Source organism: Taudactylus pleione, unplaced genomic scaffold (assembly GCF_031769625.1).
Source record: "Taudactylus pleione unplaced genomic scaffold, aTauple2 ptg000603l, whole genome shotgun sequence".
In the NCBI taxonomy this organism is placed as follows: domain Eukaryota; kingdom Metazoa; phylum Chordata; class Amphibia; order Anura; family Myobatrachidae; genus Taudactylus; species Taudactylus pleione.
In genome coordinates this window covers 862,360-887,887 of record NW_028285005.1, presented here as the reverse complement: position 1 = coordinate 887,887, position 25,528 = coordinate 862,360, and the positions used below count along the sequence as shown (strand labels likewise).

The window sequence follows — 25,528 nt, the reverse complement described above, 5'->3', positions numbered from 1 at the left end:
CAAATCATGTGATACAGTCACTACTAGCTTTCGCATCATAACAATGTGATGGTGGTTAAACCATGCATAGAAAAAAATAGCACTGCAATGGGCAGAGAAGCTGAGCTGTAGGCGCCACTTCATAGTGTCCTCCTCTTAATTCATACACCCATCGTATGGGTTTCGGAGGCAGCAACAGATAGCTGGCAACCGTCGCAAAACTCTCTCTTCGATGGAAAGAGTACTTCAATCAGATCGGGAACATTGATGGTTGGTAACCATCGATTTCTGATATCCATCCCTAGTTCTGAGTGTGGGAAGCGTTTTATACAGAAATCACCTCTTGTTACACATCAGAGAACTCAGAGGTGAGAAACCAGTTACATGCTCTGAGTGGGGGAAATATTACCCTAGTAATTAGTGTGTTTATATTGTATTGTTATAGCTCATCATTCTATCACTGCTGGGTGACACAAACCTAGGACACAGCACTAGTGTGGTTATAGTGTTACAGCTCATCATTCTACCACTGCTGGGTGACATACAGACCTAGTACGCAGCACTAGTGTGTGGTTATAGTGTTACAGCTCATCATTCTACCACTACTGGGTGACATGCAGACCTAGGACACAGCACTAGTGTGTGGTTACAGTGTTACAGCTCATTCTACCACTGCTGGGTGACATACAGACCTAGGACACCGCACTAGTGTGTGGTTATAGTGTTGCAGCTCATCATCCTACCACTGCTTAGTGACATACAGACCTAAGACACAGCACTAGTGTGTGGTTATAGTGTTACAGCTCATCATTCTACCACTGCTTAGTGAATCATCATCTACCAATGCTGGGTGACATACAGACCTAGGTAACAGCACTAGGGGGACTATTCATTGTCTTACATGGGCAGCTGCATGCTTACATTGTTCAGTGAGCAGAAGCTTATCACCATTTCTGTACAAGGCGAGATTGTGTGCGATTGCACAAACAAGATTCTTACTGAATTTGACCTTGTAACACTCTGGTTTAGTAACACGTATCAGTGTCAGGGTGACAGTGACATTGGTTTGTCTCGCAGTTGCTTTCTGTAGTGATATCTGTTAGATATTTAGTGTTTATCAATTTTTATTGCATATTATATTTTTATTGCGCGCTCATTAACACCATCATTAATTCATAAATCATACACTTATAAATTATGTTCTTTGGTGTTTATATATATTGGCACCCACATTGGTGATGCTTTGTTACTTCTGTTTAAAAATCCCTTAGATTCAGGAATGAATTCTCCCAGGTGCTGCCTCACCAAGTAATTGATCCGGCACAGATATTATTAAGAATAAGAACTTTATTAATGAATTAAATAATCTTACTGAGAGTATAAATGCATCTCTCAGGGTTAGTGCACAAGTAACAAGGAGGAGAACAAATCACAGATCTTTTATAGACTTGTCAGTTACAGAACCATTACACATTATCACGCCCTCTAACATGATTGTTACCTCTATGGCATGCAAGCACTGGATGACTTCTGGCATAATCTGATAACACATTTATAATAATATGGAGACATAGTTTATTCTTATTAGTATTATTAGAATCCTCTGTCCTGTCCTTGGAATACTATGGATGAGGCTACGTGTCCTGCTAACATCCTTGCTCTGTGGGCTGCATCTCTATATTTGGTAAATAGCTCAGACTGTGCGTAATAGGAAATATCTTATTGTATTCTATATACTCCCTACATTGAGAAAAACAAGTTAGTTAATATCGTGCTTATAATGACCATGATAGCTAAGTCCTGCTGCACCATCATGGCTGACGAGTGGTTCTTTTACTGACTAATGTATATATGTGCTCTGTATGATATATCAGTATATGGATATTTGTAACTTGTAAATATATGTACGTATATGAAATATATCTGTATATATTGAGTTATGTGAAATATACTGTATATCTTATTGAATCTAACTCACAATTTTTACCCTTTGAATATACACATTTTACATGTATCATTTATAGCTAACACTGGAACATAAAGCTCCTCCATATGTATCCCAGGTGTCTCTTTATTGTACATGTGTCATATTTATAGATTACACTGGAACATAAAGCTCCTCCATATCTATCCCAGGTGTCTCTGTATTGTACATATGTCATATTTATAGATTACACTGGAACATAAAGCTCCTCCATATCTATCCCAGATGTCTCTTTATTGTACATGTGACATATTTATAGATTACACTGGAACATAAAGCTCCTCCATATCTATCCCAGGTGTCTCTGTATTGTACATGTGTCATATTTATAGATTACACTGGTACATAAAGCTCCTCCATATCTATCCCAGGTGTCTCTTTATTGTATATGTGTCATATTTATTGGTTACACTGGAACATAAAGCTCCTCCATATCTATCCCAGGTGTCTCTGTATTGTACATATGTCATATTTATAGATTACACTGGAACATAAAGCTCCTCCATATCTATCCCAGGTGTCTCTGTATTGTATATGTGTCATATTTATAGATTACACTGGAACATAAAGCTCCTCCATATCTATCCCAGGTGTCTCTTTATTGTACATGTGTCATATTTATAGATTACCCTGGAACATAAATCTCTATATCTATTCCAGGTGTCTCTGTATTGTACATGTGACATATGTATAGATTACACTGGAACATAAAGCTCCTCCATATCTATCCCAGGTGTCTCTTTATTGTACATATGACATATTTATAGGTTACCCTGGAACATAAAGCTCCTCCATATCTATCCCAGGTGTCTCTTTATTGTACATGTGACATATTTATAGATTACATTGGAACATAAAGCTCCTCCATATCTATCCCAGGTGTCTCTTTATTGTACATGTGTCATATTTATACATTACACTGGAACATAAAGCTCCTCCATATCTATCCCAGGTGTCCCTGTATTGTACATGTGTCATATTTATAGATTACACGGGAACATAAAGCTCCTCCATATCTATCCCAGGTGTCTCTTTATTGTACATGTGACATATTTATAGCTAACACGGGAACATAAAGCTCCTCCATATCTATCCCAGGTGTCTCTTTATTGTACATGTGTCATATTTATAGATTACACTGGAACATAAAGCTCCTCCGTATCTATCCCAGGTGTCTCTTTATTGTACATGTGACATATTTATAGATTACACTGGAACGTAAATCTCCTCTATATCTATCCCAGGTGTCTCCTTATTGTACATGTGTCATATTTATAGATTACACTGGAACGTAAAGCTCCTCCATATCTATCCCAGGTGTCTCTTTATTGTATATGTGACATATTTATAGATTACACTGGAACGTAAATCTCCTCTATATCTATGCCAGGTGTCTCTTTATTGTACATGTGTCATATTTATAGATTACACTGGAACGTAGAGCTCCTCCATATCTATCCCAGGTGTCTCTTTATTGTACATGTGTCATATTTATAGATTACACTGGAACGTAAAGCGCCTCCATATCTATCCCAGGTGTCTCTGTATTGTACATGTGTCATATTTTTAGATTACACTGGAACGTAAACCTCCTCCATATCTATCCCAGGTGTCTCTGTATTGTACATGTGTCATATTTATAGATTACACTGGAACATAAAGCTCCTCCATATCTATCCCAGGTGTCTCTTTATTGTACATGTGTCATATTTATAGATTACACTGGAACATAAAGCTCCTCCATATCTATCCCAGGTATCTCTGTATTGTACATGTGTCATATTTATAGATTACACTGGTACATAAAGCTCCTCCATATCTATCCCAGGTGTCTCTTTATTGTACATGTGTCATATTTATAGATTACACTGGAACATAAAGCTCCTCCATATCTATCCCAGGTGTCTCTGTATTGTACATGTGTCATATTTATAGATTACACGGGAACATAAAGCTCCTCCATATCTATCCCAGGTGTCTCTTTATTGTACATGTGACATATTTATAGATAACTCTGGTACATAAAGCTCCTCCATATCTATCCCAGGTGTCTCTTTATTGTACATGTGACATATTTATAGATTACACTGGAACATACAGTTCCTCCATATCTATCCCAGGTGTCTCTGTATTGTATATGTGTCATATTTATAGATTACACTGGAACATAAATCTCCTCTATATCTATCCCAGGTGTCTCTGTATTGTACATGTGACATATGTATAGATTACACTGGAACATAAAGCTCCTCCATATCTATCCCAGGTGTCTCTTTATTGTACATGTGACATATTTATAGATTACATTGGAACATAAAGCTCCTCCATATCTATCCCAGGTGTCTCTTTATTGTACATGTGTCATATTTATAGATTACACTGGAACATAAATCTCCTCTATATCCCAGGTGTCTTTTTATTGTACATGTGTCATATTTATAGATTACACTGGAACGTAAAGCTCCTCCTTATCTATCCCAGGTGTCTCTTTATTGTACATGTGTCATATTTATAGATTACACTGGAACGTAAAGTGCCTCCATATCTATCTCAGTTGTCTCTGTATTGTACATGTGTCATATTTATAGATTACACTGGAACATAGAGCTCCTCCATATCTATCCCAGGTGTCTCTGTATTGTACATGTGTCATATTTAGAGATTACACTGGAACATAGAGCTCCTCCATATCTATCCCAGGTGTCTCTGTATTGTACATGTGTCATATTTATAGATTTCACTGGAACATAAAGCTCCTCCATATCTATCCCAGGTGTCTCTGTATTGTACATGTGTCATATTTATAGATTACACTGGAACATAAAGCACCTCCATATCTATCCCAGGTTTCTCTTTATTGTACATGTGTCATATTTATAGATTGCACTTGAACATAAAGCTCCTCCATATATATACCAGGTGTCTCTTTATTGTACATGTGTCATATTTATTGATTACACTGGAACATAAAGCTCCTCCATATCTATTCCAGGTGTCTCTGTATTGTACATGTGACATATTTATAGATTACACTGGAACATAAAGCTCCCCCATATCTATCCCAGGTGTCTCTTTATTGTACATGTGTCATATTTATAGATTACACTGGAACATAAAGCTCCTCCATATCTATCCCAGATGTCTCTTTATTGTACATGTGACATATTTATAGATTACACTGGAACATAAAGCTCCTCCATATCTATCCCAGGTGTCTCTGTATTGTACATGTGTCATATTTATAGATTACACTGGTACATAAAGCTCCTCCATATCTATCCCAGGTGTCTCTTTATTGTATATGTGTCATATTTATTGGTTACACTGGAACATAAAGCTCCTCCATATCTATCCCAGGTGTCTCTGTATTGTACATATGTCATATTTATAGATTACACTGGAACATAAAGCTCCTCCATATCTATCCCAGGTGTCTCTGTATTGTATATGTGTCATATTTATAGATTACACTGGAACATAAAGCTCCTCCATATCTATCCCAGGTGTCTCTTTATTGTACATGTGTCATATTTATAGATTACCCTGGAACATAAATCTCTATATCTATTCCAGGTGTCTCTGTATTGTACATGTGACATATGTATAGATTACACTGGAACATAAAGCTCCTCCATATCTATCCCAGGTGTCTCTTTATTGTACATGTGACATATTTATAGGTTACCCTGGAACATAAAGCTCCTCCATATCTATCCCAGGTGTCTCTTTATTGTACATGTGACATATTTATAGATTACATTGGAACATAAAGCTCCTCCATATCTATCCCAGGTGTCTCTTTATTGTACATGTGTCATATTTATACATTACACTGGAACATAAAGCTCCTCCATATCTATCCCAGGTGTCCCTGTATTGTACATGTGTCATATTTATAGATTACACGGGAACATAAAGCTCCTCCATATCTATCCCAGGTGTCTCTTTATTGTACATGTGACATATTTATAGATAACACGGGAACATAAAGCTCCTCCATATCTATCCCAGGTGTCTCTTTATTGTACATGTGTCATATTTATAGATTACACTGGAACATAAAGCTCCTCCGTATCTATCCCAGGTGTCTCTTTATTGTACATGTGACATATTTATAGATTACACTGGAACGTAAATCTCCTCTATATCTATCCCAGGTGTCTCCTTATTGTACATGTGTCATATTTATAGATTACACTGGAACGTAAAGCTCCTCCATATCTATCCCAGGTGTCTCTTTATTGTATATGTGACATATTTATAGATTACACTGGAACGTAAATCTCCTCTATATCTATGCCAGGTGTCTCTTTATTGTACATGTGTCATATTTATAGATTACACTGGAACGTAGAGCTCCTCCATATCTATCCCAGGTGTCTCTTTATTGTACATGTGTCATATTTATAGATTACACTGGAACGTAAAGCGCCTCCATATCTATCCCAGGTGTCTCTGTATTGTACATGTGTCATATTTTTAGATTACACTGGAACGTAAACCTCCTCCATATCTATCCCAGGTGTCTCTGTATTGTACATGTGTCATATTTATAGATTACACTGGAACATAAAGCTCCTCCATATCTATCCCAGGTGTCTCTTTATTGTACATGTGTCATATTTATAGATTACACTGGAACATAAAGCTCCTCCATATCTATCCCAGGTGTCTCTGTATTGTACATGTGTCATATTTATAGATTACACTGGTACATAAAGCTCCTCCATATCTATCCCAGGTGTCTCTTTATTGTACATGTGTCATATTTATAGATTACACTGGAACATAAAGCTCCTCCATATCTATCCCAGGTGTCTCTGTATTGTACATGTGTCATATTTATAGATTACACGGGAACATAAAGCTCCTCCATATCTATCCCAGGTGTCTCTTTATTGTACATGTGACATATTTATAGATAACTCTGGTACATAAAGCTCCTCCATATCTATCCCAGGTGTCTCTTTATTGTACATGTGACATATTTATAGATTACACTGGAACATACAGTTCCTCCATATCTATCCCAGGTGTCTCTGTATTGTATATGTGTCATATTTATAGATTACACTGGAACATAAATCTCCTCTATATCTATCCCAGGTGTCTCTGTATTGTACATGTGACATATGTATAGATTACACTGGAACATAAAGCTCCTCCATATCTATCCCAGGTGTCTCTTTATTGTACATGTGACATATTTATAGATTACATTGGAACATAAAGCTCCTCCATATCTATCCCAGGTGTCTCTTTATTGTACATGTGTCATATTTATAGATTACACTGGAACATAAATCTCCTCTATATCCCAGGTGTCTTTTTATTGTACAAGTGTCATATTTATAGATTACACTGGAACGTAAAGCTCCTCCTTATCTATCCCAGGTGTCTCTTTATTGTACATGTGTCATATTTATAGATTACACTGGAACGTAAAGTGCCTCCATATCTATCTCAGTTGTCTCTGTATTGTACATGTGTCATATTTATAGATTACACTGGAACATAGAGCTCCTCCATATCTATCCCAGGTGTCTCTGTATTGTACATGTGTCATATTTAGAGATTACACTGGAACATAGAGCTCCTCCATATCTATCCCAGGTGTCTCTGTATTGTACATGTGTCATATTTATAGATTTCACTGGAACATAAAGCTCCTCCATATCTATCCCAGGTGTCTCTGTATTGTACATGTGTCATATTTATAGATTACACTGGAACATAAAGCACCATATCTATCCCAGGTTTCTCTTTATTGTACATGTGTCATATTTATAGATTGCACTTGAACATAAAGCTCCTCCATATATATACCAGGTGTCTCTTTATTGTACATGTGTCATATTTATTGATTACACTGGAACATAAAGCTCCTCCATATCTATTCCAGGTGTCTCTGTATTGTACATGAGACATATTTATAGATTACACTGGAACATAAAGCTCCCCCATATCTATCCCAGGTGTCTATTGTACATATGTCATATTTATAGATTACACTGGAACATAAAGCTCCTCCATATCTATCCCATGTGTCTCTTTATTGTACATGTCATATATATAGATTACACTGGAACATAAAGCTCCTCCATATCTATCCCAGGTGTCTCTTTATTGTACATGTGACATATTTATAGATTACACCGGAACATAAAGCTCCTCCGTATCTATCCCAGGTGTCTCTTTAGTGTACATGTGTCATATTTATAGATTACACTGGAACATAAAGCTCCTCCGTATCTATCCCAGGTGTCTCTTTATTGTACATGTGACATATTTATAGATTACACTGGAACATACAGTTCCTCCATATCTATCCCAGGTGTCTCTTTATTGTACATGTGTGATATTTATAGATTACACTGGAACATAAAGCTCCTCCATATCTATCCCAGGTGTCTCTGTATTGTACATGTGTCATATTTATAGATTACACGGGATCATAAAGCTCCTCCATATCTATCCCAGGTGTCTCTTTATTGTACGTGTGTCATATTTATAGATTACACTGGAACATAAATCTCCTCTATATCTATCCCAGGTGTCTATTGTACATGCGACATATTTATAGATTACACTGGAACATAAATCTCCTCTATATCTATCCCAGGTGTCTCTTTATTGTACATGTGACATATTTATAGATTACACTGGAACATAAATCTCTATATCTATCCCAGGTGTCTCTTTATTGTACATGTGACATATGTATAGATTACACTGGTACATAAAGCTCCTCCATATCTATCCCAGGTGTCTCTTTATTGTACATGTGTCATATTTATAGATTACACTGGAACATAAATCTCCTCTATATCCCAGGTGTCTTTTTTTTGTACATGTGTCATATTTATAGATTACACTGGAACATAAATCTCCTCTATATCCCAGGTGTCTCTTTATTGTACATGTGTCATATTTATAGATTACACTGGAACGTAAAGTGCCTCCATATCTATCCCAGTTGTCTCTGTATTGTACATGTGTCATATTTATAGATTACACTGGAACATAGAGCTCCTCCATATCTATCCCAGGTGTCTCTGTATTGTACATGTGTCATATTTATAGATTACACTGGAACATAGAGCTCCTCCATATCTATCCCAGGTGTCTCTGTATTGTACATGTGTCATATTTATAGATTACACTGGAACATAAAGCTCCTCCATATCTGTCCCAGGTGTCTCTGTATTGTACATGTGTCATATTTATAGATTACACTGGAACATAAAGCTCCTCCATATCTATCCCAGGTTTCTCTTTATTGTACATGTGTCATATTTATAGATTACACTGGAACATAAAGCTCCTCCATATATATCCCAGGTGTCTCTTTATTGTACATGTGTGATATTTATAGATTACACTGGAACATAAAGCTCCTCCATATATATACCAGGTGTCTCTTTATTGTACATGTGTCATATTTATAGATTACACTGGAACATAAAGCTCCCCCATATCTATCCCAGGTGTCTCTTTATTGTACATATGTCATATTTATAGATTACACTGGAACATAAAGCTCCCCCATATCTATCCCAGGTGTCTATTGTACAAATGTCATATTTATAGATTACACTGGAACATAAAGCTCCTCCATATCTGTCCCATGTGTCTCTTTATTGTACATGTCATATATATAGATTACACTGGAACATAAAGCTCCTCCATATCTATCCCAGGTGTTTCTTTATTGTACATGTAACATATTTATAGATTACACTGGAACATAAAGCTCCTCCATATCTATCCCAGGTGTCTCTTTATTGTACATGTCATATATATAGATTACACTGGAACATAAAGCTCCTCCATATCTATCCCAGGTGTCTCTTTATTGTACATGTGTCATATTTATAGATTACACTGGAACATAAAGCTCCTCCATATCTATCCCAGGTGTCTCTTTATTGTACATGTCATATATATAGATTACACTGGAACATAAAGCTCCTCCATATCTATCCCAGGTGTCTCTTTATTGTACATGTGTCATATTTATAGATTACACGGGAACATAAAGCTCCTCCATATCTATCCCAGGTGTCTCTTTATTGTACATGTGACATATTTATAGATAACACTGGTACATAAAGCTCCTCCATATCTATCCCAGGTGTCTCTTTATTGTACGTGTGTCATATTTATAGATTACACTGGAACATAAATCTCCTCTATATCTATCCCAGGTGTCTCTTTATTGTACATGCGACATATTTATAGATTACACTGGAACATAAATCTCCTCTATATCTATCCCAGGTGTCTCTTTATTGTACATGTGACATATTTATAGATTACACTGGAACATAAATCTCTATATCTATCCCAGGTGTCTCTTTATTGTACATGTGACATATGTATAGATTACACTGGAACATAAAGCTCCTCCATATCTATCCCAGGTGTCTCTTTATTGTACATGTGTCATATTTATAGATTACACTGGAACATAAATCTCCTCTATATCCCAGGTGTCTTTTTATTGTACATGTGTCATATTTATAGATTACACTGGAACGTAAAGCTCCTCCTTATCTATCCCAGGTGTCTCTTTATTGTACATGTGTCATATTTATAGATTACACTGGAACGTAAAGTGCCTCCATATCTATCCCAGTTGTCTCTGTATTGTACATGTGTCATATTTATAGATTACACTGGAACATAGAGCTCCTCCATATCTATCCCAGGTGTCTCTGTATTGTACATGTGTCATATTTAGAGATTACACTGGAACATAGAGCTCCTCCATATCTATCCCAGGTGTCTCTGTATTGTACATGTGTCATATTTATAGATTTCACTGGAACATAAAGCTCCTCCATATCTATCCCAGGTGTCTCTGTATTGTACATGTGTCATATTTATAGATTACACTGGAACATAAAGCACCTCCATATCTATCCCAGGTTTCTCTTTATTGTACATGTGTCATATTTATAGATTGCACTTGAACATAAAGCTCCTCCATATATATACCAGGTGTCTCTTTATTGTACATGTGTCATATTTATTGATTACACTGGAACATAAAGCTCCTCCATATCTATTCCAGGTGTCTCTGTATTGTACATGTGACATATTTATAGATTACACTGGAACATAAAGCTCCCCCATATCTATCCCAGGTGTCTATTGTACATATGTCATATTTATAGATTACACTGGAACATAAAGCTCCTCCATATCTATCCCATGTGTCTCTTTATTGTACATGTCATATATATAGATTACACTGGAACATAAAGCTCCTCCATATCTATCCCAGGTGTCTCTTTATTGTACATGTGACATATTTATAGATTACACTGGAACATAAAGCTCCTCCGTATCTATCCCAGGTGTCTCTTTAGTGTACATGTGTCATATTTATAGATTACACTGGAACATAAAGCTCCTCCGTATCTATCCCAGGTGTCTCTTTATTGTACATGTGACATATTTATAGATTACACTGGAACATACAGTTCCTCCATATCTATCCCAGGTGTCTCTTTATTGTACATGTGTGATATTTATAGATTACACTGGAACATAAAGCTCCTCCATATCTATCCCAGGTGTCTCTTTATTGTACATATGTCATTTTTATAGATTACACTGGAACGTAAAGCTCCTCCATATCTATCCCAGGTGTCTTTATTGTACATGTGTCATATTTATAGATTACACTGGAACGTAAAGCGCCTCCATATCTATCCCAGGTGTCTCTTTATTGTACATGTGTCATATTTATAGATTACACTGGAACATAAAGCTCCTCCATCTCTCCCAGGTGTCTCTTTATTGTACATGTCATATATATAGATTACACTGGAACATAAAGCTCCTCCATATCTGTCCCAGGTGTCTCTGTATTGTACATGTCATATTTATGGATTACACTGGAACATAAAGCTCCTCCATATCCATATTACAGGTGTCTCTGTATTGTACATGTGTCATATTTATAGATTACACTGGATCATAAAGCTCCTCCATATCTATCCCAGGTGTCTCTTTATTGTACATGTGTCATATTTATAGATTACACTGGAACATAAAGCTCCTCCATATCTATCCCAGGTGTCTCTGTATTGTACATGTGATATATTTATAGATTACCCTGGAACATAAAGCTCCTCCATATCTATCCCAGGTGTCTCTGTATTGTACATGTGTCATATTTATAGATTACACTGGAACATAAAGCTCCATATCTATCCCAGGTGTCTCTTTATTGTACATGTGTTATATTTATAGATTACACTGGAACATAAGGCTCCTCCATATCTATCCCAGGTGTCTCTTTATTGTACATCTATCCCAGGTGTCTCTTTATTGTACATATGTCATATATATAGATTACACTGGAACATAAAGCTCCATATCTGTCCCAGGTGTCTCTGTATTGTACATGTCATATTTATGGATTACACTGGAACATAAAGCTCCTCCATAGCCATATCCCAGGTGTCTCTGTATTGTACATGTGACATATTTATAGATTACACTGGAACATAAAACTCCATATCTATCCCAGGTGTCTATTGTACATGTGTCATATTTATAGATTACACTGGAACATAAAGCTCCTCCATATCTATCCCAGGTGTCTCTTTATTGTACATGTGTTATATTTATAGATTACACTGGAACATAAAGCTCCTCCATATCCCAGGTGTCTCTGTATTGTACATGTGTCATATTTATAGATTACACTGGAACGTAAAGCGCCTCCATATCTATCCCAGGTGTCTCTTTATTGTACATGTGTCATATTTATAGATTACACTGGAACATAAAGCGCCTCCATATCTATCCCAGGTGTCTATTGTCATGTGTCATATTTATAGATTACACTCGAACATAAAGCTCCTCCATATCTATCCCAGGTGTCTCTGTATTGTACATGTGACATATTTATAGATTACACTGGATCGTAAAGCGCCTCCATATCTATCCCAGGTGTCTCTTTATTGTACATGTGTCATATTTAGAGATTACACTAGAACATAAAGCTCCTCCATATCCATATCCCAGGTGTCTCTGTATTGTACATGTGACATTTATAGATTATACTGGAACATAAAGCTCCTTCATATCTATCCCAGGTGTCTCTTTATTGTACATGTGACATATGTATAGATTACACTGGAACATAAAGCTCCATATCCACCCTAGGTGTCTCTTTATTGTACATGTGTCATATTTATAGATTACACTGGAACATAAAGCTCCTCCATATCTGTCCCAGGTGTCCTTTTATTGTACATGTGTCATATTTATAGATTACACTGGAACATAAAGCTCCTCCATATCTATCCCAGGTGTCTCTTTATTGTACATGTGACATATTTATAGATTACACTGGAACATAAAGCTCCTCCATATCTATCCCAGGTGTCTCTTTATTGTACATGTGACATATTTATAGATTACACTGGAACATAAAGCTCCTCCATATCCCAGGTGTCTCTGTATTGTTCATATGTCATATTTATAGATTACACTGGAACATAAAGCTCCCCCATATCTCTCCCAGGTGTCTCTTTATTGTACATGTGACATATGTATAGATTACACTGGAACATATGTCACATGTACACCTATCCCAGATGTCTCTGTATTGTACATGTGTCATATTTATAGATTACACTGGAACATAAAGCTCCTCCATATCTATCCCAGGTGTCTCTGTATTGTACATGTGTCATATTTATAGATTACACTGGAACATAATGCTCCTCCATTTCTATCCCAGGTGTCTCTTTATTGTACATGTGACATATGTATAGATTACACTGGAACATAAAGCTCCTCCATATCTATCCCAGGTGTCTGTGTTGTACATATGTCATATTTATAGATTACACTGGAACATAAAGCTCCTCCATATCTATCCCAGGTGTCTCTTTATTGTCATGTGTTCCTGTTTCCCTCATACTGTAGTTACCTCTCTGTGTAGCCCTTGAATACAGCATAGGCCACATCGGTAGAAAGTATAGATGAGAAGAACCAAGATCACAATAGCAAGAATAAACTTTGTCATAGCATGACACAAATCGGTAAACCATTTTCCAAATCTTGAAACCCATTTACTAGGATCTAACCATAACCACAATGAATCATTTTCTGACTCTTTATCATAATGTATATGGCGAAATTTTTCTTTCATATCATGAGCCTCATTCATGTAATTAGTAATGACAGCTTCCGGATCAGTAGTGTCATTGGTCAGATAATTGCAACAATGAACTCCAAGATTTGTTTCAAGAGTAAGACTGTATCCCCCAGCTTGTGCAGTTAGATAGTCCAGCACTAGGTGGTGTTGCAATAGTTAATTTCGAAATGCTTTTAACTCATGTCCAGCATGTCTGAAAGTCTAATCATTAAGTTCGGTCACATTGTCCATAAACTCAGCCAGATCAATAATCTCTTGTTGATTTTCCAAACATCCCCAATTACCAGATGTAAGAAAGTTAGCAAAGGCTGTACCAATACGATGTTTATCAGAGTTATGTACTTTTTTTTTCATCGGAACAATGTCTATTTGAGAACGTCCCATATTGGTACCCTGCAAAAGAACTTTTTGCAAATCATCATGAGTTATGGCTTAAAATTGTGGAATCACTCGACCTAAATAACAAATACCTTAGGAATTGATTGGTAACCATTTGTAAGCATATTTTCCACATATGTAATAGAGATCATTTGGCAAAAGGAAAGGAACATCAAATCCTAATACCATAGTAGCAACTATCATTCCCAGGTGACGTGTGAAATATCTCCTGTTCTGGCCCACTCTTTGTCCTAGTATCTTCCTCACTTCTTACCTGACCTACCTTACTGCCTTTCTCTGTCTCATTATCCTCTGTATTCCTGGGTTTCCTCACAGGAAATGTGTAATCAAATGATTCATTATAAAAATCGATGGTACATGTTACACAATCAGATTTCAGAAGACCTTACAGAATTTTTCACATTGAGGAACATAGGGCTTGTGCATAGTAATGATCTTATTGCAGTAACCTGTCTCAGCCTTTCCTAGCTGTATTGGGTGTTCTGGCCTAGGAATAGTATACAATCCTGCAGTTGTCCAAATCTGAGGTGTAACTGTTGCATTTCATAAATTGTTTTATTAAAACAAAAAGGAATATATTCACTTACATGTGCAGCTAATGTAATCACTGGAGGTTTTGTCAGATTATAAGTATCAGTAACCTTTTGACCAGACCTTTTAGAAAAACAATCCTCACAAGTCTCTGTGGTATGTATCTTAGTAATTTCAGTGTGAAAAGCTGGTTCCGGTGTCAGTGGCATATCTTGACTTAATAATGGAGTTCTGGTGCACATCCAACAATTAGTAACATTTAATATTTTACCCAACAATGGGCCGTATTCAATTAGCGGCGAAAACGGACGTTTTTTCACCAAAAAACAGGCGAAAATGCAATTGGAGAAAAAAAACTGGAGAAGTTTTCTCCATCGTAAGTTGCGCACTTTGGCGAAAAATGACCGCTGAAATTTCGGTAATTTTTTTTTTTCCATGAAAAATCCATTTAACATAATGGGGCTGATATTTCGGAGGGCCATAAGGATGCGTCAAGTGTTCTAAGCATCGCAAGTGGCTGGCGCAGGTGTTTTTTTAGCGGTTATAAAAAACCACCTGCGCCAGCCACGTGCAATGTTTAAAACAATTGGCACATCCTTATGGCCCTCTGAAATACCAGCCCCAATACGTTAAATGCATTTTTCATGGAAAAAAAATATTTGGACCGAAATTTCAGCCGTCGTCTTTTCGCCAAAGTGCGCAACTTACGATTTTTTTTCCGCTAAAATATCATTAGGGGGCTGTCCAAATTGTTCTGTAAGAAATCCCCACATTTTTACCCAAAAATAGGGATTTTGCTAATTTTTATGCCTGCCCTCGCCGTCGATGGCGAATATGGTCAATTTTGCCTGTAATTGAATACCCCCCAATGCATGATATTGCTGAATGGGATATTCCTCTGAATAATAACCAATATTATCCATACACCACAATATGCATCTTTCCTCTGGTGATTTAGTACAGTAGTCACAAATACACTTTTCAACAGATGGTAAATCAATCTCCTGACACCGGTCATTTAGCTCTTGTCCTGCTTAGAAAAGGAAATATTAGAATAAACTCCATCCAAATTACTGGATGTGTAGTAACCAGACCATGAACCCTCACTCGCTCTCCAGCAAAAATCAGTCCCACTACTGAAATAACTAGGAAGAAACCCAACACACAGAAGTTCTATTTTGCATCAGTCTAGGCCTGCAGTCTGTGGTAAGCAATCACTTCCATCTTGCTTGAAGAGTTCTTTCAGATATAATTTGGTCTTGAATTCAGAGTCTTTTGGTCCCTCTAAGCTCGGATCTCTGACCTTTTTGCAGTGAGAGCTGTGAATCCTGGTGTCCTCAGCAACCTTTGCAGCTATGTCTGTTGTCAGCAGTACTTGCCACGGACCATCCCATTGATCTGTAAGGGAACCAGAACATAAAAAATTTCTTATCATAACATAAGAACAGCCTCCAGACTATCTCATGTGCTGGACCAATTGCAGATGCTGGTTGAACATCTTGTTGAGCTTTTCGCAGATCTTGCAACTGTTTAGACAATTGTATGACATAATAACCAGTCAAATCATGTTGCATTTTTAAGTAAATTTTTGGGTTAGTGACGTATCGTGGTTGCTGTCCAAAAAGTAACTCATAAGGTGATAGATTGAGCGGGGTTTAGGTGTGGTTCGTGTGCTAGGAAGCACCAAAGGCAGGGCTTCGGGCCACGCCATTCCTGTCTCTTGTACGTTTGGCTAGCCTATTTTTAATAACCCTGTTCTGTCTCAACTTTGGCTGACGCTTTGGATAATACAGAGTATACAATTTTGTTTCTATTCCCATAATTTCACACATTTTCTGAAACACTTCCTGTAAAATGAGTTCCCCTGTCACTTTCAATAACACGAGGTAACTCATATCTACATACAAATTCTTGCAAAATATTCTTAGCGGCAATTTGCGGATTATCGGTTGCCGTAAACCATCCTTCAATCCACCCGCTGAACATACAAACACAAACCAACATGTACTTGAACCCTCTGGACTTAGGTAACTGAATATAATCAGTTTGCAATCTCTGGAAAGGGCCTGTGGAATTGGGTAAATGATTTACCTTTGTAGGCACAGATATCCCCACATTGTTTTTCAGGCAAATTACACAACCTTGACGTTTGGCTCTGGCCACTGACATGAAACCTGGAGCACACCAATAAGATTGCACAATGAGATTCATATTGTCTGCTCCCAAATGTACTAGTCCATGAGCACCTTCTGCAAGGGCTGGTAGTAACGACTTTGGTGCCACTGGTCTTCCTTCTGCATCTACCCAAACACCATCTTCCCTTTGTTACAATTTCTTAGCTTCCAAGTATTAACCTCAGTGTGAGAAGTATTTTCCTGACATTGTTTTAATTGATCAAATGTAATTTCCTTAAACAACATGAATTTAGTGCTTACCACTGGCTCCTCACTAACTGCTTCTCTTGCTGCTGTGTCAGCTAATCTATTCCCCATGGAAATGGTGTCATTCTGTTTAGTATGTGCCTGACACTTCATCACTGCGACTTCTTTCGGTAGTTGTATTGCCTTTATCAGCTCTTTGACTGTATGTGCAATTGGGGTTCCAGAAGCTGTGAGATAACCCCTATGCCTCCAAATTGCACCAAAATCCTGAACAACCCCAAACCCATATCTGGAGTCAGTATAGGTGTTAACTCTTTTACCTTCAGCTAGCTGGCATGCTCTTATTAATGCTGTAAGTTCTGCCACCTGTGCTGAATGTGGTGGACCCAATGGGTTAGCTTCCACTATTTCATCCTGTGTAGTCACTGCATACCCTGTCACCAAAGAGCCATCATGTGTTTGTCTGTGACAGCTGCCATCAGTGAAAGAACTTCAGAAATATCTGGTTCTACAGAAAAGATTTATCTCATGCAATAATGCTCATCAACCCCTTTTCCTCAAATCTCTCCTCTCCCCCCTTTGAGGAAAAAATGGGTAATAATGTAGCAGGAATGAGGGCAGTACACTTGTGTATATGTACATTAGTAGGTGTTAAAAGATCAATCTCCCAATGGGAAAATCTGGCTGCCGACACGTCTGGTCTGAGAGTTGTTTAGTAACTGAGCTACAGCATGTGGAATGTATAAATGTAATTCAGACTGGAGCACAATGTCTTGTGTCTTGTCTATGAGTAAAGCCGCAGCCGCGACTGCTCTGAGACAAGTCGGCAGAGATCTTGCAACTGCGTTGAGCTGTGCACAGAAATATCCAATTGGTCTATGCATGTCCCCATGAATTTGAGTTAACACGCCTATGGCCGTGTTCTTATCCTCTGTACAATAAAGTAAAGGATAATTTGGGAGACCCAGTGCCGGGGCTGCAGCCAGAAGCTCCTTAATTTCCTCAAATGATTCAATTGTCTCAGGTGTATGTTGTACAAGTTGAGGTTGATCATAAGAAATTAATTTCTGCAAAAGTAATGCTACGGAGGAGAACCCTGGTATCCATTGTCTGCAACATTGAGACATTCCTAGAAATGCACGCACCTCCTTTTGTGTCCTAGGCCAGTGGTGGCTAACCTTGACACTCCAGATGTTGTGGAACTACATATCCCAGCATGCCTTGCCACAGTTTTAGCATGCCCTAATAGCAAAATGGTAGCAGTTCATGCTGGGATATGTAGTTACACAACATCTGGAGTGTCAAGGTTAGCCACCAAGGTCCTAGGCAAAGGATACTTATCAATTATACCAATTCTTTGTGGATCTAGGTGTCTGGCCTGGTGCCAAGCAATGACCTAGGTATTTAACCTTTTCAGTACAGAGCTGAATCTTCTCTCTTGAAACTTTGTGACCTAGTTGTGAAAGAAAACACAATAGTTGTTTAGTATCTTCTAGCGATGCCTCAAAAGACTTGGAACACAATAGCAGATCATGCACATATTGGATTAGAACCGAACCACCTGTTGGAACAAAAGACTAAGTTATTTTGCAAGTATTGGGAAAAAATACTTGGTGAATCCACAAACCCTTGATTAAGCCTAGTCCAGGTATATTGAATACCTTTAAAAGTAAAGGCAAAAAGATACTGTGAATCCAGATGTATTGGTACTGAAAAGAAAGCACTACACAAATCTATGACTGAAAAATGAGTTGTATCCTCAGGTATCTGCCTCAGAATGGTTGCAGGATTTGGAACTACTGGAAAATGTGACTTTACCACTTTGTTTAAAGCTTTTAATTCCTGCACTAAGTGCCAACTCATATTCTTACTTGTAGCCGTACCTGTATTTCACTTTGGAATTGGATATATCTGAGTATTAGGTGGACTCATACATTTCACCAATATTCCTTTTGTTAGGAGAGATTGGATAACCGGTTCTATACCCACCTCTACTTCTGGTTTCAATGGGTACTGAGGTACGCGTGGTGGAGACTCACCTGGCAACAACTCAGCATATACTGGCAGGGCATCATTCATCAACCCAACATCCTGTGAATCTGTTGTCCAGAGTTTTTCTGGAACCTCTCCCAACATTTGTTCAGTCTCTGGAGTAAGAATCACCAATATAGGTGTAGGAATCTGTGCCATATCCAAGTACGCCTGCACATCCTCTGTGTGTTTTCCTGGAATCTGCAAAAATACTCCATCCAACAAATCTCTTCCTAAAAAATTTGATGGCGCTTTTGTTGAAAGAATAAATGCATGTGTTGTAGAAATCGGTCCTAGTGTAATGTCTTGTTTTGTAGAAACTGGGAGAGTCATAATTTCACCAGTAATTCCCACTGCTTGAACTATGATGTTTTTTCAATAATTCCTTTATCCCTTAGGACGCTACGCTTAGCATCTGTATCTATGGTAAAGGGATAAATATCAATACTTACTTGCATTTGTATGGCGGGTTCAGGAACTCTAGATACCTGTAATGCAAGCATACGGGTGCATGCCTCATCCTATGGGTGAGCTAACGTATTCACCCCTCCCCTTGGAACAAAAGGCTGTGTGTTTGGATTCAGCGTGTAAGGCTTAAACCGAGAAGTGTAAAACCCAGCAGGAGGAGGGGGGCAAAAACCTGGTCGTAAAACCTAGTGAAAGGAAGAGGGTGAAAACTTGGTCTAGATCCAGGAACGAACTCCCCGTTCCTGTCCATAAATCTGTGAGGGGGACACATTGGGGGTGGTCTGCTCTGTTGTATCAGTAACATTGGGCACTGCCTTTGAAAGTGACCAAACGCCACATGAAAAACAATTTCTATTCCGGTTATCCTGCACAGTACTTTCCAGATTCCTAATCTGTAATGTCATTAATTTCTCTTTTGTTTTTGATTTTTCTCTGCAAAATGTTCCTCTCATGTTTTTTAGCAGCAGTCACCAAAAAGCTGAAAGTCTGCTCTTTCCATTCTGGATACTGAATTGTTACCCTCTCACGTAATGCCTCATTAAGTCCTTCCATAAACAATCCCTTTACCATATATGCAACCTGCACATTCTCATCCGTAATACCACCAAAATCTTATAGGTTGTCCATTAACCTCTTATGATAATCAGAAACTGCCTCAGAGAGATCCTGTTTAGTCTGATACAGTTTAGACCATACAATCTGCTGTGGAAACACTACGTAGCTTCAGCTGTTCCTCAGAGAGATCCTGTTTAGTCTGATGCAGTTTAGACCATACAATCTGCTGTGGAAACACTACGTAGCTTCAACTGTTCCTCAGAGAGTTCCTGTTTAGTCTGATACAGTTTAGACCATACAATCTGCTGTGGAAACACTACGTAGCTTCAGCTGTTCCTCAGAGAGTTCCTGTTTAGTCTGATACAGTTTAGACCATACAGTCTGCTGTGGAAACACTACGTAGCTTCAACTGTTCCTCAGAGAGATCCTGTTTAGTCTGATACAATTAGACCATACAATCTGCTGTGGAAACACTACGTAGCTTCAACTGTTCCTCAGCGAGAACCTGTTTAGTCTGATACAATTAGACCATACAATCTGCTGTGGAAACACTACGTAGCTTCAACTGTTCCTCAACTCATTTAACAACTGTTTTCCATTCTTTTGCTGTTAGCTGCATAGCATTAAGCATAACCTCAGTAATGATATCTTCAGATGTTACACTGTTCTCTGGCCACATAGCTAACATAAGCTGCTTCCAATCTTTCCCTGTGGGCTCATGTAATAATGATAACGTTTCAACATATTTACAACTTTTCTGCAAATTATTTTTCGGGTCAGGTAAATTCTGCACTAAGGCTGCAAATCTGTATGTCTTCATGGAGCCCACAGCGGAACCAATCTATCTTTCCCTTCCTGCTCTCCTGGCTCTGTATATACACGCACAGGCTGTAATGTCATTGTCTTAGAGTCCTTATCTTTCCCTTCCTGCTCTCCTGGCACTGTATATACACGCACAGGCTGTAATGTCACTGTCTTAGAGTCCTTATCTTTCCCTTCCTGCTCTCCTGGCACTGTATATACAGGCACAGGCTGTAATGTCACTGTCTTAGAGTCCTTATCTTTCCCTTCCTGCTCTCCTGGCACTGTATATACAGGCACAGGCTGTAATGTCACTGTCTTAGAGTCCTTATCTTTCCCTTCCTGCTCTCCTGGCACTGTATATACAGGCACAGGCTGTAATGTCACTGTCTTAGAGTCCTTATCTTTCCCTTCCTGCTCTCCTGGCACTGTATATACAGGCACAGGCTGTAATGTCACTGTCTTAGAGTCCTTATCTTTCCCTTCCTGCTCTCCTGGCACTGTATATACAGGCACAGGCTGTAATGTCACTGTCTTAGAGTCCTTATCTTTTCCTGCACTTCTCAAGGTTTCCTTAGTAATCATTGCTACAGATTGTAACTTTGCTGCTTTTTCTTTCATAACCTTATAAGCAGTTTTAACCTTTGTTTCCCCAACAGACTGTTCAATATCAGATTTTACAATATCATGTTCATAATCAATTGATTTTAATTCCTCAGTATCATCACTCGGATCTGAGTCAACTGGTGCTGACTTAGGTATTTACAGACGTGCTCCCTCTGCATAGATCAACGGAGCTGATACAGGCTGCGAGGCAATTACTGGTAATTATCTCGGGGAATTTACCATGCAAGACCTGCCATCTGTAATTCATCATGCCACTGTTCATCTGATATACCAGTGATATTTTCAGGGAACAATGGACAATATGCAGGAGGACAATTATTCTGTGGGAGCATAAGATATAAGGTGTTATCTCGCACTGGAACCGTGGGCTAAACACCCCCTTTGCAGCCTGCAGTTATACAGCTTTGAGTACTCATACCCACTATGTGATCACTGCAAATGTTTTTTCCTTACGCTGTGCTCCAAACAGAGATGAAATCTTTTCCCCAACTAAATCTTATCTGTCTGTATTATATGTTCTGTACACAGAAAAACACATCCTGTGACCTTTTGTCAATTTATACCATTCATCACAAAACTGCAGGTAATCAGGATTCATTTGTGTCATGATGTAATATGCACATTATTGTTCTGAGAGAATTTTAGGCTTTTTCTCCAAAAACATATCAGCACCCATACACAAAGTAGGTAGTGTTCTTAAAAGCGCTCATAACATAAAAATAATAAATTATACTCATAACAGTCCTTTTAGGCTTGTCGTTCTCTTGAAAGGATTCCTCCTCAGGCAATATACAAAACAAAAGAGACAAAAAAGGACATCTGTGTAGAATAGTTCGATAAGTTCATTGATGTTTTCATATAAACAAAGTGTTCATGGGGAGTGATTTCTTTCTATATGGAAAGGTGACGTACCGCACTCACATGGAAATGGATATATCTAAGCTCCAAAAGGTATCTTTTTATCCTTATTGGTGATGCACAAAGTCCTCTCATAACCTGGTTATGAGAGGACTTTGTGCATCACCAATAAGGATATTTTGGGGGTGGTAAGGAATCGCACTTCCAGTAAGGTACTCAAGTACATCTTGTTTTTTTCTTTGGAGACTGTTCCGGACGGCTCTATATACAATGTACTATAGTGATTAACAACTGTGCCTGGATATTGTGGAAATTCTGCTTCTCCTGAACCTTTTGGATTGTGTGCTTATATCTTTTGTGGACTTGAATAAATACTGAAAATTGCCTGCTGGTTTATTTTGGAGACATAATAAGGAATATAAAGAAACCTTGATGTGCTTCATGCTGTGCTTGTCCAAGTGAGTTTTGGGTGCGTGTCCCAGTAAAGATACCTTTATGTATTTTTCCCTACCATTGTCAATGTGAGTAGGGTACGTTTAAATCCCATCGTTTGGTCGCATGTTGAGCCAGTATATTTTGCCCAAAATATAAAGATACCTTTTGGAGCTTAGATATATCCATTTCCATGTGAGTGCGGTACATCACCTTTCCATATAGAAAGAAATCACTCCCCATGAACACTTTGTTTATATGAAAACATCAATGAACTTTTCGAGCTATTCTACACAGATGCCCTTTTTTGTCTCTTTTGTTTTGTATATTGCCTGAGGAGGAATCCTTTCAAGAGAACGACAAGCCTAAAAAGACTGTTATGAGTATAATTTATTATTTTTATGTTATGAGCGCTTTTAAGAACACTACCTACTTTGTGTATTGAATTCTTTAATCCTTCTTGTATTTGGGCAAGATCTGGTAGAGATTTTTTAAGCTGCTCTCTCTTGCGCCCCATTTGTTCCAATATCTTTATTTTGATCAATATCAGCACCCATAGTTGCTCCCGGTCTACATTACACCTTGGGACACGTCTGTCTTATGAAAAAAAAATGGCTCCACCCCAACAAATATTCCACATTTCAATATAAATGTCTCTAATTACTTCACAAATTTCAATTATTCTTAATTATAATTTAAACGTTCAGTAAATTAATAAACTGCCAATTATATTTATTATTATTATTGTATTTTTTTTATATATGTATACAGTATATATGGCTGATCAGACTATATTTTAAAATGTTATTATTGTTTTTTATCAATTTAATTTAATTTTACCACTTCAATAATTTAATTACAAAATTACTTATATGCAGCAATACACTGTCAAATTCACATATTTATGAGTTCAACACCTAGTAGAAGACACCCAATCACCAATATTATCTCTCTCACACTATCTTGTGGTACAGAAATATATATTATAAATACAATAATTCCTATACTCACCAAGATATCGAGAGATGACTAGTGAAGACCCTCAAGCCGCTGGCCAATCAGCAAGTAGTTCTCCACCTGTCACTATGGTTACACTGGATACATGATGAGGTGCATTCTGTAAGTCCTGGAAGCCAGTGCCTCCAGCTATAGAAAATCCCTTTTATACAGGAATGAATTCTCCCAGGTGCTGCTTCACCAAGTAATTCCTCCGGCACGGATATTATTAAGAATAAGTACTTTATTAATGAATGAAATAATGTTACTGAGAGTATAAGTGCATCTCTCAGGGTTAGTGCACAAGTAACAAGGAGGAGTACAAATCACAGATATTTTATACACTGATCATAACAGTTACAGAACCATTACACATTATCACGCCCTCTAACATGATTGTTACCTCTATGGCATGCAAGCACTGGATGACTTCTGGCATAATCTGATAACACATCTATAATAATATGGAGACATAGTTTATTCTTATTAGTATTATTAGAATCCTCCGTCCTGTCCTTGGAATACTATGGAGGAGGCTACGTGTCCTGCTAACATCCTTGCTCCGTGGGCTGTATCTCTATATGTGGTAAATAGCTCAGACTGTGCGTAATAGGAAAGATCTTATTGTATTCTTTATACTCCCTACATTGAGAAAAACAAGTTAGGTAATATCGTGCTTATAGTGACCATGATAGCTAAGTCCTGCTGCAGCATCATGGCTGACAAGTGGTTCTAATACTGACTAATGTATATATGTGCTCTGTATGATATATCAGTATATGGATATTTGTATATATGTGCCCTGTATGAATATATATGAATATTTGCAACTTGTAAATAAATATATGTAAGTATATGAAATATATCAGTAAATATTGAATTTATGTGAATATATACTGTATTTATTATTTGTTATTGAATCATACATTCACTAGTGCTTTCCCTGCTAGATAATCATCACACTGACTGCACACACTGCTCCATGCTAACCTATTACTGGTGTCATACAGGGGCTGTGAGCGCTGGTGCTTTCCCTGCTATATAATCATCATACTGACTGCACACACTGCTCCATGCTAACATATTACTGGTGTCATACAGGGGCTGTGACTGCTGGTGCTTTCCCTGCTATATAATCATCACACTGACTGCACACACTGCTCCATGCTAACATATTACTGGTGTCATACAGGGGCTGTGAGCGCTGGTGCTTTCCCTGCTATATAATCGTCATACTGACTGCACACACTGCTCCATGCTAACATATTCCTGGTGTCATACAGGGGCTGTGACCGCTGGTGC

General features: G+C 37.9%; 1 protein-coding gene and 1 pseudogene across 1 annotated transcript in view; one reads left to right on the top strand and one right to left on the bottom strand.

Annotated features, from left to right (window-relative positions):
- Nucleotides 1–25,528, top strand: part of LOC148480726 (uncharacterized) — a 280,051-nt gene that overhangs the window by 31,106 nt on the left and 223,417 nt on the right.
- LOC148480731 (uncharacterized) lies at nucleotides 1,626–19,648 on the bottom strand (annotated as a pseudogene).